The sequence below is a fragment of the Phascolarctos cinereus genome, unplaced genomic scaffold (genome assembly GCF_003287225.1).
Source record: "Phascolarctos cinereus isolate Bilbo 61053 unplaced genomic scaffold, phaCin_HiC Scaffold_7;HRSCAF=346, whole genome shotgun sequence".
Taxonomy (NCBI): domain Eukaryota; kingdom Metazoa; phylum Chordata; class Mammalia; order Diprotodontia; family Phascolarctidae; genus Phascolarctos; species Phascolarctos cinereus.
The window spans coordinates 87,161,457-87,176,442 of record NW_027556180.1 but is presented as its reverse complement, the minus strand read 5'-3'; the positions used below and the strand labels follow the sequence as shown (position 1 = coordinate 87,176,442).

Sequence of the window (14,986 nt, the reverse complement as noted above, 5' to 3'; positions counted from 1 at the left end):
AAGATCCAGAACTTCTACCCTTCCTGTCTTGCTTTAACACCATCTCTTTATAAGAGGCCTGGTTACAATAACATAATGATAAGAGCTAGCATTTTTCCTGCACTTTAAAGACTGCCAAAAGCTTTTCATTATGTTGCTTCATTCGATCCACACACAGGTGCTATTATTACCATCACTCCTATTTTACAGATGAGAAAACTAAGGCGGAGAGAAGGCAAACGACTTACCAGGGTTAAGGTGTCCAAGGCAAGATTCAAACTAAAGCCCAACTAGAAAACTCATTATTCAGTGTCCAAGATTTCAAATCCTTTTTCATCTAGCCACCCAGTGGGAAGTAACTTAAGAAACAGTAAGAGTAGACTAGTCATTCTAATTTTAGCTAACACCAGAAGGTTGGCTTCTAAGTTACCTGCTCTATGGATAGAGCACCAGCCCTGAAGTCAGGAAGACCTGAGTTCAAATCCGGCCTCAGACCAAACACTTGACACTTACTAGCTGTGTGACCCTGGGCAAGTCACTTAACCCCAACTGCCTTAAAAACAAACAAACAAACAAAAAAGGGGCAGCTAGGTGGCACAGTGGATAGAGCACTGGCCCCAGAGTCAGGAGGACCTGCGTTAAAATCTGGCCTCAGACACATAATACTCACTAGCTGTGTGACTCTGGGCAAGTCACTTAACCCTAATTGCCTCACACACACACACACACAAAAAAAACTAGAGCATTAACTCTTGACTTAAGAAGACCTGGGTTTGGGGCAGCTAGGTGGCATAGTGGATAGAGTACTGGCCCTGGAGTCAGGAAGGCCCAAGTTCGAATCCAACCTCAGACACTTGACACTCAATTAGCTGTGTAACCCTAAGCAAGTCACTTAACCCCCCCATTGCCTAGCAAACATACAAAAAAAGAGAAGACCTGGGTTCAAATCTCATCTCTGATGTTTACTTTCTATGTGTTGGGTTCTGTAGTGCTATTCCATTTGCTTTCCTATTCTCCAAATTTTAAACTTTTTTTAGTATCAATGCTTAGTCCTATAATTTATCATCTTTTATGCTTTATTACTAACCTTTTAAGGCATTAAATACAAGTGTCAAAATATAAAGTAGACGATCATGCCTCATGCTTCTTTTTAGTAGTCTCTCCATCATACATGATATTAGTTCATGAGTTCAAATAGATTTTTGCCATACTAAGGAAAAATCTTTCCATTCCTATATCCTAGTGTTTGGGTTGTTTTTTTGATTTTGTTTTTGAGGCAATCAGGGTTAAGTGACTTGCCCAGACTCATACAGCTAGTAAATGTCTGAGGCTGGATTTGAACTTAAGTTATCCTGACTTCAGGGCCAGCGCTTTGTCCACTGGGCCACCTAGCTGCTCCTATCCTAGTGTTTTTAACATAAACTAATGCTGCATTTTATCTAAAGCTCTATTAACATCTCATGACATAATTATGTAATCTTTATTGTTGATATATGTTGAGTGGTTTCCTGATATTAAATCATCCTTACATTAAAACATCCTTACATCCTTACATTATATAAATCCCATCTGATCATAATGCATGTTTTTAATATATACATTATTCATGAATATTTTGTTTAAAGATTTTGCATTGATATTCATTAATGATATTGGCCTATAATTTTTTATCTATGTCATCCCACCCATTTTAGAAATTAAAATACTATTTTCTTCATAAAAGGAACTGGTTAGTCCAACATTTTTCTCTGTTTAAAAAAAATCTTTGTCTTGTAAGGAATGCTTTGGGCTTTAAAAATTTGGTAGAATTCATTTGCAGAAGGGCAGTTAGGTTGCACAGTGGTTAGAGCACCAGCCCTGGAGTCAGGAGGACCTGAGTTCAAATCCAATCTCAGACACTTAACTCTTACTAGCTGTGTGACCTTGGGCAAGTCACTTAACCCCTTTGCCTAGCCAAAAAAAAAAAAAAAAGAATTCATTTGCAAATCCATCTGATCACCTTTTTGCAGGGGAGCTCTCTAAAGGCCTATCTGGTTTATCTTTTTTATATTGATCTGCTGATTGATTTATTGGAAGGAGGAAACAAAATGTTTATTAAGTACCTTCTATGTACCAGGACTGTGCTAAGTGCTTCACAAACATTATTTCACTTGATCCCATGACTACTCTAGGAGGTAGGTGCTATCATTATCCCTACTTAACAATCAAGGAAATTGAGGCAAACAAGTTTAAGTGACTTACCCAGGGCCACACAGCTAGTAAGTGTCTAAGGCTGGGTTTAAATGCAGGTCTTCCTGACTTTGGACCCAGAACCACCTAGCTGCCTCAAAACATAAAATTGGCATTTAATCTTTTTTGTTAAAAATCATCCCTTCTTTCATCCTCACTGTGACCTTCCATTTCTCATTTCAAAATTTAACTTGGGCTCTCTTTTTTTTAAAGATTACATCTGCTAATTGTTTATCAGTTCTGTAGGCCTTTTCAAAGAACAGCTCTTGTGACATTTCAATTGTTTTCTCATCTTCCATTATATTAATTTCAGCATTTTGGTTATTTATCTCTGCTTTCTGTTGGTGTCGGGCTTTGTTCCTTTTCTACCTTTATTTCCACAATTTATTTTTAGCATCTTTTAATTCCAGTACACACTTATCTTGCTAAGATTCTCTTTCTTATTAATATAGGCATTTAACACTATGAATCATTATTTCCCCAATCTGTTTTTAGCATCTTTTAATTCCAATGCAAATTTCTCTTACTAAGTTCCTCTTTCTTATTAATACAGGCATTTAGCACTATGAATTTACCTCTAAGTATTGTTTTGGCTGCATCCCATAGATTTTAAAATGTAGAATCATTGTCTTTGGTATTGTATTATTTTTATAATTTCCTCTCTCCTTCATGCATTACTTAGTAGATCACTTTTTAGTTTCCATATGAGTTTACCTGGCCCCCCCCCTTTGATTCATTGTATTGTCATTTACCACAATAACAATAACTTACTTTAAGGTTTACAAAACATTTTACATACCTTCACCTCATTTGATCTTCTCAACAACCCTATGAGGTAGGGGCTGTTACCTCCATTTTACTAATAAAAGCACTGAAGCTAAGATAGGTTGAGTGACTACTACTAATTTTATTTCACTATGACTCATAAAGGTAGTATGTAGAAGTTCTACTTTTTTTATATTTACCTGGACCTTCTTTGTGATGCAGAGGCATTTAGAGGTTAGATGACTTGTCCAGAGTCAGGCAGACAGTGTGTGTCAGAGCCAGGAGCTTAAACTCAGCTCTTCCTACCGCCAAAGCTGACCTTCTGCCACTAGGTTAAAGCTATCTAAATTCAAAGGGTTAAATGTTTTCTGTAAGTATGTTTTCAGCAAATATGTTTTCATGTAAATAACATGGTTGGCTTTTTGTTTTGTTTGTTTTTGCTTTTTTATATATGAGGCAATTGGGGTTAAGTGACTTGCCCAGAGTCACACAGCTGGTGAGTGTTATGTGTCTGCGGCCGGATTTGAACTCTTTTAATCCATTCTGTAATTTTTTTTCTTTTATTTAAAATGTTAGTCCAATTAGCAGTACTATTATTCAGTTAAATTTTCTTCTACTATTCTGCATTATCACTATAATATTATTATTATTAACAAATTAAAACTAAATTCCTATGCATTATGTTATTAACTACATAGATTTCTTTAATTCTTGCCTTCCTCTTTATTAAAAAAAAAAGTTTTATTTTACATGTTTCTGAAATGTTTAGTGACTTAGGCAATGTAATATTCTAAGGGTTTTTGTATTTAATTAGTTATTGCTTAATCTTGATTTGAAAAGTATGGATCATTTTAAGTACTTATCTTTGGGACCAGAAGGCCTGTCTCCAAAATTTCTTTGAAATGCAAATGTCTCTCTAAGAGTTTTTCGAAGTCTCAATGTTTCATAAATGACCTCCCCTTGTTTTCATGTGGCAAGCTAAATTTTGCTGGAGAGATAAGTACATGCTTGCTGCTAATGCTTCTTAATATTATATCTGTTAAATTCTCATTTCTCCAATCATTCCTAATCTTTCTTAAGAAATCTACCATAGGGCAGCTAGGTGGTACAGTGGATAGAGCACTGGCCCTGGAGTCAGGAGGACCCCAGTTCAAATTCAGCCTCAGACATATAACACTCATTAGCTGTGTGACTGGACGAGTCACTTAACCCCAATTGCCCTCAACAAAAAACTAAAAAGAGAAAAGAAAAGAAAGAAATCTACTGCAATCTTCATTGCTATCTCTTGGCATATATCATTGCTGTTTTTGTAAAGTTTGCTAGATTTACTCCTTGTAGAATTGTTGGAACTTTTTGCTGTTCATCCTTCCTGCTCAAAGAGGGACCAATGATGTCACAAGGGTGATGTCTTGACCCTACTGTATCTACAAGCCTTAAATTCTCAGTGTTCCCATGTCAGGGTCCTGTGAACTCTTTTTATGTAGACATTGTCATCTCTTTTTGGTCATCCTGAAAAATTTCCCTAAATAATTTCTCGAGATAGTCTTTTCATATTTTGTAGATTACAGTGAGTTTCCCTGCCAGAATCCAGTAGCCCTATCTTAATACTTAAAATTTTAAGTTTGCTCAGAGATCTGTTATTAGAATTGCTTAATTTATACGCCTCAATCCTTACCAAATCATTTAATCCTAATTACATCCAAAGTTAGAGTTCCCTTAAAGTGGGACCAAAACATGGTATACCCCATATTTGACAAGGGAAATCCTTTATCTCCCCCCCCCCATATTATGCACTGATCAGTATGTTGAACATTCTGTCAAATCTTTTCAGCAAACAGCTGGATTCAAATTTCTAAACCAATAGATGGTATGAGGAGCAGACAAGATGGAAGCACAATCATCTGGTCCCTAAATTCACTACCTCAGAGTTATCCTCAATCTCTTGATCTTCCTCACCCCACATATCTAATCAGTGGCCAGTCTTTTACTTCTTTAGCTCTACATCTCTCAAACATTTTCCTTCTCTCTACTCACACAGCCACCATCTTTCTTCAAGTCCTAATCTTGCCTTCTATTGTTCTCTCTGCTTCAAACCTGTCCTCATTCCAATCCATCCTCCTCAAAGCCAACAAAATGGTTTTCCCAAAACATAAATGTAAGAATGTTTCTCCTGTACCTCCACCCTATCTCCCCTTATTCACTAAACTCCAATAGTTCTCTATTACCTCCAAGATCAGATATAAATTCTTATTTGACATTTAAATCTCTTTATAACTTGGCCCATTACTGTCCTTTTAATCTTAAACATGTTAATCTTCTCCATTCATTACCTGCTTACTTGTTCTTCCTTACACCCCATGCTTCATCTCCCATCTCTATGCTGTCTTCTGGCTTAAAATGTTCTTCCTTTTCATCTCTGACTCTTAAAATCCCTGGCTTCTGAGGTTAAGCTTAAATCCCACATTCTATAAGAGGCCTTTTCCAGTCATCTCAGCTGCTAATGCCTCTCCCTCTAAGAATATCTTCCATCTATTCTGTATCTTGTATGTATGTCTTGACTTTGTCTTGCCACTGGACTTCAATGACTCTGGAGGAGAGAGTGAGGCATGTTGACTGTGACTGAGAACTTAGTTAAGATCATTACATGTTATCCACAGGATCCAACAATTTGTCATAAGACTTGGACTGAACAGACAAGAACTATCTGTAGACCAAACCACATAACTAATATACAGCCCATGACATCAGACTGTTCAGAAACTGAGAGTTGGAAGGAATGGTCTTGAGTAGTGTCACACTAATGCCCTAACCTCTCATCTTCTCAATTTATATCTTAACCAATTTGGTACTGCTACTAGTTGAAATATGTTCATATCCTAATAGAGAAGACAAAACTTATTTGTTTGCTCGAAAAGTATTTAATGAGTACCTATTCCATGCAATACACTGTGCTAAGTACCAGAGAAGATGCATAAATATGTAAAATATGGGTCGCTATCTTCAAGGATCCCATAATGTAGTAGCAGGAAATATGACATGTACATAAATAAGTGCATTATAAATCAGAATGTGACAAGTGCATAAAAAGTATATAAAGTTCACCTTCTTGATTTGGATGTTATCTCTGGGAGCTGTCTTAGAAATCACTTGGACTTGTTGGTTACTATCAGAAGGAATGGCTTAATACCTTTCTCACTAAAACTAAAATTATCATATTTTATATGCATTTCCCAGCATTTAAGAGGATAAACTTAAATAACCCCATCTAAAAAAGTCAATTCACCTTGCCCTAGTAGGTGCAGAAGTTAGATGCTAGCATGTTAGAACTAAAAAGACCCTTAGAAATAATCTAGTCCAATATTGATAGATGTAACCCTTCTCAGAAATACAAGGATCTAAGACATCTCCAAAGGCCTCATGATGGAAAATGCTATCCACATCCAAAGAAAGAACTATGGAGTTTGAATGCAGATCGAAGCATACTATTTGCAATTTTTTTCCTTCTGTTTTGTTTTGTTTCCTCTTTCTGGTGGTTCCTCCTACTAGTTCTAATTCTTACTTACAACATCACTAATGTGAAAATATGTTTAATAGGAATATATATGTATAGCCTATATCAGATTGCATGCTGTCTTAGGGAAGGAGGTGGGGAGAGAGGGAGAGAAAAATTTTAAACTCAAAAGTTTATGGAAGTGATTGTTGATAAATCAAAATAAATTAATTTTAAAAAGAAAAAAAATAGTCTAGTCCAACCCTTCCTTTAAAAAGAAGTATTTTTATTGATAGTATTTATTTTTGTATTACAATCATTCCCAGATATAATCTATCCCCACCTCCACCCCTGCATTGAACTCTTCCTTTTAACAAAGAAAAACAAAACTAACTATGGTCTCTGGAAACCGTGTCTGACAGTACATGCAACATTCTCCACCCCACCACGCATCTGTTCCTGGGGGCCAAAATTAGGCACGAAATGAATCAAGGTTCAGCTTCCTTTGAGTATTCTTTTCATTTGCATTGTTGTCGCCGTTGTGTATAATATTCTTATCTTGCTTAGTGCACTCTGCATTCATTTATGCAAATCTTTTAATGTTTTTCTCAATTTCTCATAATCATCATTTTTTCCTGAACCTTAATCTACCACAATTTGTTCAACCACTGCACACACAACGAGCATCCATTTTATTTCTAGTTCTTTGCTACCACATAAAGTGCTGCTATGAATATTTTGTGATTCAGGGGAGAGCCCTTCTATTTGATGGATAAGGAAAGTCATCTGTTTGAGAACTAGAGAGGTGAAGTCACTTTCCTAAGGCCACATAGAATCATGTAGTCTACAGGTTCTTTCATGGATGAGGGAGTTTGATAGTAGAAACTTCCCTAAAATTCTTTCATGCTTTAGCCAATTCCCTTCTGTAATAAATGGCACAGAACCACAGGATCTTTCCCTAGTATACACAAAAGCTTAAGAAGATTTTAAGAAAAAAAAACGGCCTGCTCTTGCATATAACCCTGTTGCCCACCTCCGTGATAAAATCAGTTGGCCATCTGTGCTGGTGAGAAAAAATCTGGCTCTTAAACTTTCACAGTTGAATGATAGCTTTGCCTCCTTCACATCTGGCATTTAGAGTCTGTGGTTTTCACTTTTACAAACAATACAGATAATCTGCACTGTGGGTTGTTAGATAATCCGATCACGAGTCCAATGTGAGTTAGTACCAGCCAAAGGCTCACTCAAGACATCTGGAGTTTAGGAGAGCTGAAGATATGCATTAATTACCTATTGTTCAAGAATGACCAGATTCTATCCTTCCATTAAATTTGATCAAGTACCAAAGGAGCTAGACTATATTACCTAGAGTCCTAGACCTAGACTCCTAAAGAAATGTCTTGACTGAACTAAATTTTTAACTGTTTTATTGATCCCTTTTATTTATTTATTTTTTGGACCAAAGTCATTTCTTGATATACTCCCTCCCCAACAATAACTCCCTTATACCAAAAAAAACAATTAAGTAAAACCAACCAATAAATGACTGCTCCTGACAGTGTATGCCGAATTCAGCACTCATATTTTCCCTACTGCCACTGAGAACAGTGTTTAATCATCTGTTCTCTGTGACCAAATTGATCGTTACATTTCATCTGCATTCATCTTCCTTTTAGTGTTTTCATTTAAATGATTGCATTCGTTATGTCAGTCAATAAACATTTATTAAACACCTTCTGTGTGCCAGGCATTGTGCTAAGCACTGGGAATACAAGAAGAGGTAAAAGACAGACAGCCCTTGCCTTCAAGGAGCTCACAGTCTAATGGGGGAGACAACAAGCAAACAGATATGTACAAACAAGTTATCTGCAGGATGCACTGGAAATGATCAACAGAGGGAAGGCATTAGAATTAAGAGGACAGTTATCCTCTCCACATCATGGGGGTTAGGGTACAGCACCCCCATAGTCTGGAAAATCCGCATAAATTTTTTGGCCCTCCATTCGTACCGGAGAAGTCTGAATTTTTTTATTTTCTTTTATGGGATGTTTATAGTACCTCATTACAAAATTTGGGTTGATATTATACAGTGCTATACATATATTTTATTCATTTGTTCTTCGGTGTCATCTGCTGGCCTTGGAGTGTCACTTGCAGCACCTTTCACAAAACTCCCCAAAAATTTCCATTTAATTTCTTATGCCAACCCATGATGTACTGAAACCTCGATGGGGAAAGTCGAGATGTGGAAGGGGTAATTGTAGTTGGGAAAGGCTTCCTGTGAAAGGTGGGATTTTAGTTGGGACTTAAAGGAAGCCAAGGAAGCTAGTAAGAGGAGATGAAGAGGGAGAGTATGCCAGGCATGGGGGACAGCCAGGGAAAATGCCCCGAGCTGAGAGATGGAATATCTTATTAAGTATAACAGCCAAGAGGATAGTGTCACTGGATCAAAGAAAATGTGTTGGGGAATAAGGTGTAGTAAGATTGGAAAGATAGGAGAGGATAGGTTTTGAAGGGCTTTGAATGCCAAACAGAACATTTTAGACTTGATCCTGGAGGCTACAGGGGGCCACTGGAGTTTACAGAGTAGGGAAATGACATTGTCAGACAGAAATTTAGGAAAACCCCTTTGGCAGCTGAACAGAGGATGGATTAGAATGGGGGGAGACTTGAGGCCAGCAGACTCACCACTAGGCTATTGCAATAGCCCAGGTGTGAGGTGATAAGGGTCTGTACCACAGTAATGGCAATTTCAGAAGAGAGAAAGGCGCATATGAGAGATGCTTCAGAGATGTTGCAAAGGTGAAATCAAAAGGCCTTCACAACATATTGGATATGGAGGAGGGAAGAGGGTTAGAGATAGTGAAGAATCAAAGATGACACCTGTGTTTTGAGCCTGAGGGACTGGGAAGATTTTGTTGCCCTCAATAGTAAAAGGGAGAGTATAGGACAACGGGAAAGATAATGAGATCCATTTCTGATATGTTGAGTTTAAGATGTCTACTGGTCGTACAATTCAAGATGTCTGAAAGGCAGTTGGAGATGCCAGATTAGAGATCAGCAGGGAAGCTGGGATAGATAGATAGATTTGAGAGTCATCAGCATAGAGACGATAATTAAATCCATGAGAGCTGATGAGATCACCAAGCAAAGTAGTATAGAGTAAAAAGAGAAGAGGGCACAAGCTGGAAGAAGATTCAAAAAGGGGACAGACAAGGAGCAGTCAGAGAGTGTCAAAGGCTACAGAGAGGTTGAGGAGAATGAGGATTGAGAAAAGGCCATTGGATATGTCAACAAGAGATCACTGGTAACTTTGGATAGAGCAGTTTCAGTGGAATGAAAATTCAGAAGCCAGATTATAAAGGGTTAAGGAGAGACAGAGAAGAGAGAAAAGTGAAGGCACCTATTGCAGAAAGTCTCTTTAAGGAGTTTAGCCACAAAGGGCAGAAGAGAAGAGAAGATGATAGCAGGGAAACACAGATGAAGTGAGGGTTTTTTTCACACGGGGGAGACATGGGCATGTTTGTAGACAGTAGGGAAGGAGCCAGTAGATGGGGAAAGAATGAAAATAAGTAAAAGTGCAGGGATCATGGAAGGACAAATTTGTTGAAGGAGAAGGGATGAAATGAGAGTGCTTGTGTGCAGGTAGAGAGGTTAGCATTAGTAAGGAGTAAAGCCACTTCATGTGAGACAGAGGTGAAGGAGAAGAGAGTGGTAGAAGGCATATTAGTGATGTGAGATAAGGAAGAGGAGAGAAAAGGGAGCTCATGACAAATGGCCTCAAATTTCTTATAAAATATGTGGCAAATCTTAACTGAGAGGGGAGGGAAAGGGGAAGCCATGGGAGATTTGAAGAGGGATGAAAAGATTTGGAAGAGCCACTTTGGAGAATATGATAGTGAGTTGATAAGGGAGGTATAGTAGTATTGCCTATTAGCAGTGAGACTGTGTAACATAAATTTGTGGCTAATGCAGTCAGAACGGTTACAGTGTAGGAGCAAAGGTAGAAAACGGTGGGCCAAGACACAATTGGTGAAATAAGGGGCTAGGGATTTAAGAGAAGGACAGTGTAGAGTTGAATTGGCTTACCGGGGGTTGATGGGAAAAAGGGGAGAGAGTAGTTAGTGCAGGGAAGGTGTCCTGGGAGAGAATTGATGCATCAAGGAACTGGAGGTCACAGTGTAGACAAAGAGTAGAGTTTGATAAGGGAAGGCAGAGGAAGAGGTGAAAAGCCAATAAATTATGATCAAATAAGGGGATTTGGGAATTCTTGAAAGGGAGGTGGTCAAGAGTTTGATCATCTTTGTGTGTGGTAGCTAAGGTGGAGTAGAGGTGCAGGATGATAAAAGGGCAGATGTTTTCCCTGTTTTCCAAAAAAAAAAGGAAAGAGAAAAGAGAATGTAAATTATAGGCTTTGAAGATTGATTCAACTACTGAAAAAATTTAGTATATTACAAAAGGAGTGGTTAGTGAATATCTAGAAAAGAAAGTAGTAATCACAAAGAACCAGGACATTTCATCAAGAATATGGTTGTGCCAGGCTAACCTAATTTCCTTTATGGATAGAGCAGACTAGTGTATTAGGAAAATATTACAGAGCTCACCTAGATTTTAGCAAACCATTTAACAAAGTCTCTCATCCTATTCTTGTGAAAAAGACAAAGATGTGGATCAGACAAAATAGGTGGATTTCCAACTGGTTGAATGACTTGACCCAATTAGTAGACATTAATGGTTCAACAATGGAACCTATCCAGTATAGTGCCTCCAGGGATCTGACTTGGCTCTGGGTTGTTCAACATTTTTATCTATGACTTAGATAAAAACAATAAATGGCTTATTTATCAAATTTTCAGATGACTGAAAGAGATAGCTAAATACACTGACTGACAGAATCAGGATCCAAAAAAAATCGTAGGCTAGAATATCAGGCTACCTCTAATAAGATGACATTAATATGAATAAATAGGCAGCATGGAGTAGTAGAGTATAGGCCTTAAGAGTCAGGAAGACTTGGGTTCAAATTGCCTCTGACACCTGCTAGCTGTGTGACCATGGATAAATCATGTAACGCCTCAGTGGCCCAAACAACTCTAAGATTATAAATTACAGACTTTTCTAATTCGCTTTGGAATAAGGAGTTTCCACACCAAGCGGATATCTCATAATAAAATGTAAAATCATTCACTTAGGTTCAAAAACATCAACCTCACCAGTACAAAATAGGGGAGGCAATACTATTCAATATATTGTTTATCTCCGTGGATTACAAGATCAATATGAATCAATAGTGTGATTTGGTTGACAAAAAAAAAAAAAGCTCATGCAATCTTAAATTACACAAAAGATGCCCTGTGTCCAGGATATAGGAAGGTGATAGCTCTGGTATATATTGTTCTAACCAGACCACAGCTTCAGTATTGTGTTCAGTTCTGGATATCACCTTTTAGGGAGGCCATTGATAAGCAGATCATGTCCAGAGTAGGTAAAAAGCATGAAATGTACCACTAGAGAATCCATTAAAGAAAACCAGAATGTTTAATCTGAAGAAGAATAGACTTAGAGGGTACATCATAGCTGTGTTTTAGTATCTGAAGGACTGCCACTTGGAAGGATTAAATTTGGTGCAAATTTATTTTGCTTGGCCCCTGAGGGCAGAATTGGAAACAATGAGTGGAAGTAACAGAGACATAATTTTGGCTCAATGTAAGGAAAAACTGTCTAATTATTAGAGCTGTTCAAAAGTGGAATGGGCTGCATCAGGAGATTGTGGGCTCTCTTGTACTAAAAGTCTTTTCATAAAGTCCGAATGATCACTTCTAGGAGATCCTATAAGCACAGTCTTTACTCCTGTAAGAGTGAGATGAGATGAGCTCTGAGGTCCCTTCCAACTCTAAGTCTATGATTCATTGACACTGTCCACTATTAATCATCATTCTATGTATCAGGATGCACGTAATAAATAATAATGTCACACTTAAACAGTACTTTCAGGTTTACAAGTGCTTTCTTCCTGATAATCCTTAGAGACAGATGGGTAAAGAAAATTTTCATTTTACAGAAGAAATCGAACTTCAGAAAATTAAGCAACCGGTTCAATGTCACAACTCTAGTAAATGTCAAAGCTGATTTAATGCTGAAAAAAATAGTCTTCACAGACAAATTTGTTTACTTTCTTTTGTTAGACAAAAGAGCCATGGAATCTAATTGTTTCCCTTTTTGCCTTAGCTGCCAGGAAACTTAGACCTAACTTCAATGACCAGCGATAGTAATTAGCTCCTCTCAGATGATCCCTGGCAAGATCCATTCCTCTGTTCCTTTTGGTTGGTCTTTGTTCTGGTTTTATTCTTAACAAGTGCTGTTTACTTATGTGTTTCCTCAAATCCTTTTGCTGGCAAACCCAAAATAAACATATCAACAAAGAGAATCTACCAGCTTCTTATTCTCTAGAGGTTTAAAAATCCACTTAACTGTAGTGTGCATTGAGGTATTAGTGAGGTTTTAGCTATCCTGTAAGTTCCTCTGAGCCCTCAATAACCAACTGAAGAAAGTATCCCAAGTAGTAGAATATCTGGCAGTTGCCACAGAAGCTGGGTCAGTGGCATCTCTAAGGCAGGAGCCACGATTGTATATTCCTTTCCCTCTAGGCCTCCAATTCATGCAGCTACTACCTATTGGACATGATACCTAGGTAATGTCTTCACAGTACAAACTACTAGGCTTTATAGCATCAAAGATTATAGAATGTAAACGGGAAGGACTTCAGAGGTCATTTAGTCTTACTTAACAGATCAGGAAACAGGTCCAGATAGGATAAGGGTTTTGTCCAAGGTGACATGGATAATAAGTAAAAGATCAGGATTCAAACCTAGTTTGCCAGACTCCAAATCCAACATTTTCCTCCTGCACTACACTGTTTCCCATTGATATAAATAACTGAGCAAAGTTAATATTCTTTCCCATTAAATTGCTTTCTCCACAAAAGTAGAACTCTATTAAAAGATCTTTGCATATTTATAAACATAAGAAGGTGTGTGGTCAGTGGTGCCAGGTATGATGCTAAAGAGATTCGCTTAGTAGCAATTCTGACCACCTCTAGCTTGATCCCCATTTTCTTCCCATGGTTAGCTTCACCTTCCTCAATCACAGCATCCCAAAGTCATAGAAGTATTCATTGTTAATGGCCATGACTTATTAATACAACCAGATCATATATAAGAAACACAAAAGACAATAAAAACAATGCATCTAATAGTAGGTTGATTTCCACTCTTCTCAGCCAATCTGAAGAGAATGGAAGGGGAAAAAAATTATTCAGAGTTTAAATTAGCAGGACCTTCTACAACAAAGATCTTTGAGGAAGCCAGAAGAGAAAAAAAGCTATGGACTAGAACTCCACTTGCTCTCACCAGACAAGGTAAATCAGGGTGAAACTAACAGCTCCCACTGGTGATAGGGGAAGGGAGCAAGCAGACATTAGATGGCATAATAGAGTACCTGGCTAGAAGTCAGAGAGACATGAGTCCAAATGTGACCTTAGAATCTTCCTAGCTTTGTGACCCTGGGAAAGTCACTTAACTTCTGCCTGCCTCAGTTTCTTCAACTGTAAAATGGAGATAATAATAGCACTTCCCAAGATTGTTGTGAGGATCAGATGACATATTTGGGTTTTTAAATTTTAATTTATTTTTAATTTATGAAATAAAACAAGCATTTCCATAACATAGTAGAATTTTTTAAAAAAGATAATTCATGAAATTGCAAATCTATTATGCACTACTTGCTATTCCTTTTAAATATATAAGAAAGTTATCATGTAAATTTTTTCTTCCCTCCCCCCACCCCAGCCTAGAGATATCCACCATAAGAGAAGACTATATGTATGTATGTGTGTATGCATAAAATTATTCTATACATACTTCTGTTTATCAGTTCTTTCCCTTAATACAGATAGCACCTTCCTTCATATGTCCTTTGCAGTTAATTTGGGTATTCATTAAAATGACTTAGTCACTCAAAGTTGTTTTTAAAACAATGTTGCTATTACTGTATACAATATTCTCTTGGTTCTGCTCATTTCACTCTTCATTATTTTGTGCAAGTCTATCCATGTTTTTCTAAAATCAATAAGTTCATCATTTCTTACAGCACCGTAGTATTCCATCACGATCACATACCATAACTTGTTTTGCCATTCCAACTGATGGGCATCCCTGAAATTTCTAGTTCTTTGCCATCACAAAGAGAGCTGCTACAGATATTTTAGAACATAAAGATTCTTTTTCTTTTTCCCTGGTCATCTTTGGTAATAAACCTAGCGGTGGTATTGCTGGGTTAAAGGATATAGGCAGTTTAGTAACTCTTTGGGCATAATTCCAGATTCCTCTCCTAAATGGTTAGATAAGTTCATAGCTCTACCAACAGTGAACTAGCTTCCCAATTATCCCACATCCCCTCCAACATTTGTTGCTTTCCCCTTAAATCATTTTAGCCAATCTGATAGGTGTAAAATGATATCTCAAG

General features: G+C 37.5%; 1 protein-coding gene across 1 annotated transcript in view; it reads left to right on the top strand.

The window, feature by feature from the left end:
• LOC110197327 (aldehyde oxidase 2-like) overlaps window positions 1-14,986 on the top strand; it is a 116,462-nt gene that overhangs the window by 95,477 nt on the left and 5,999 nt on the right. The gene's annotated exons all lie outside the window — the stretch shown is intronic.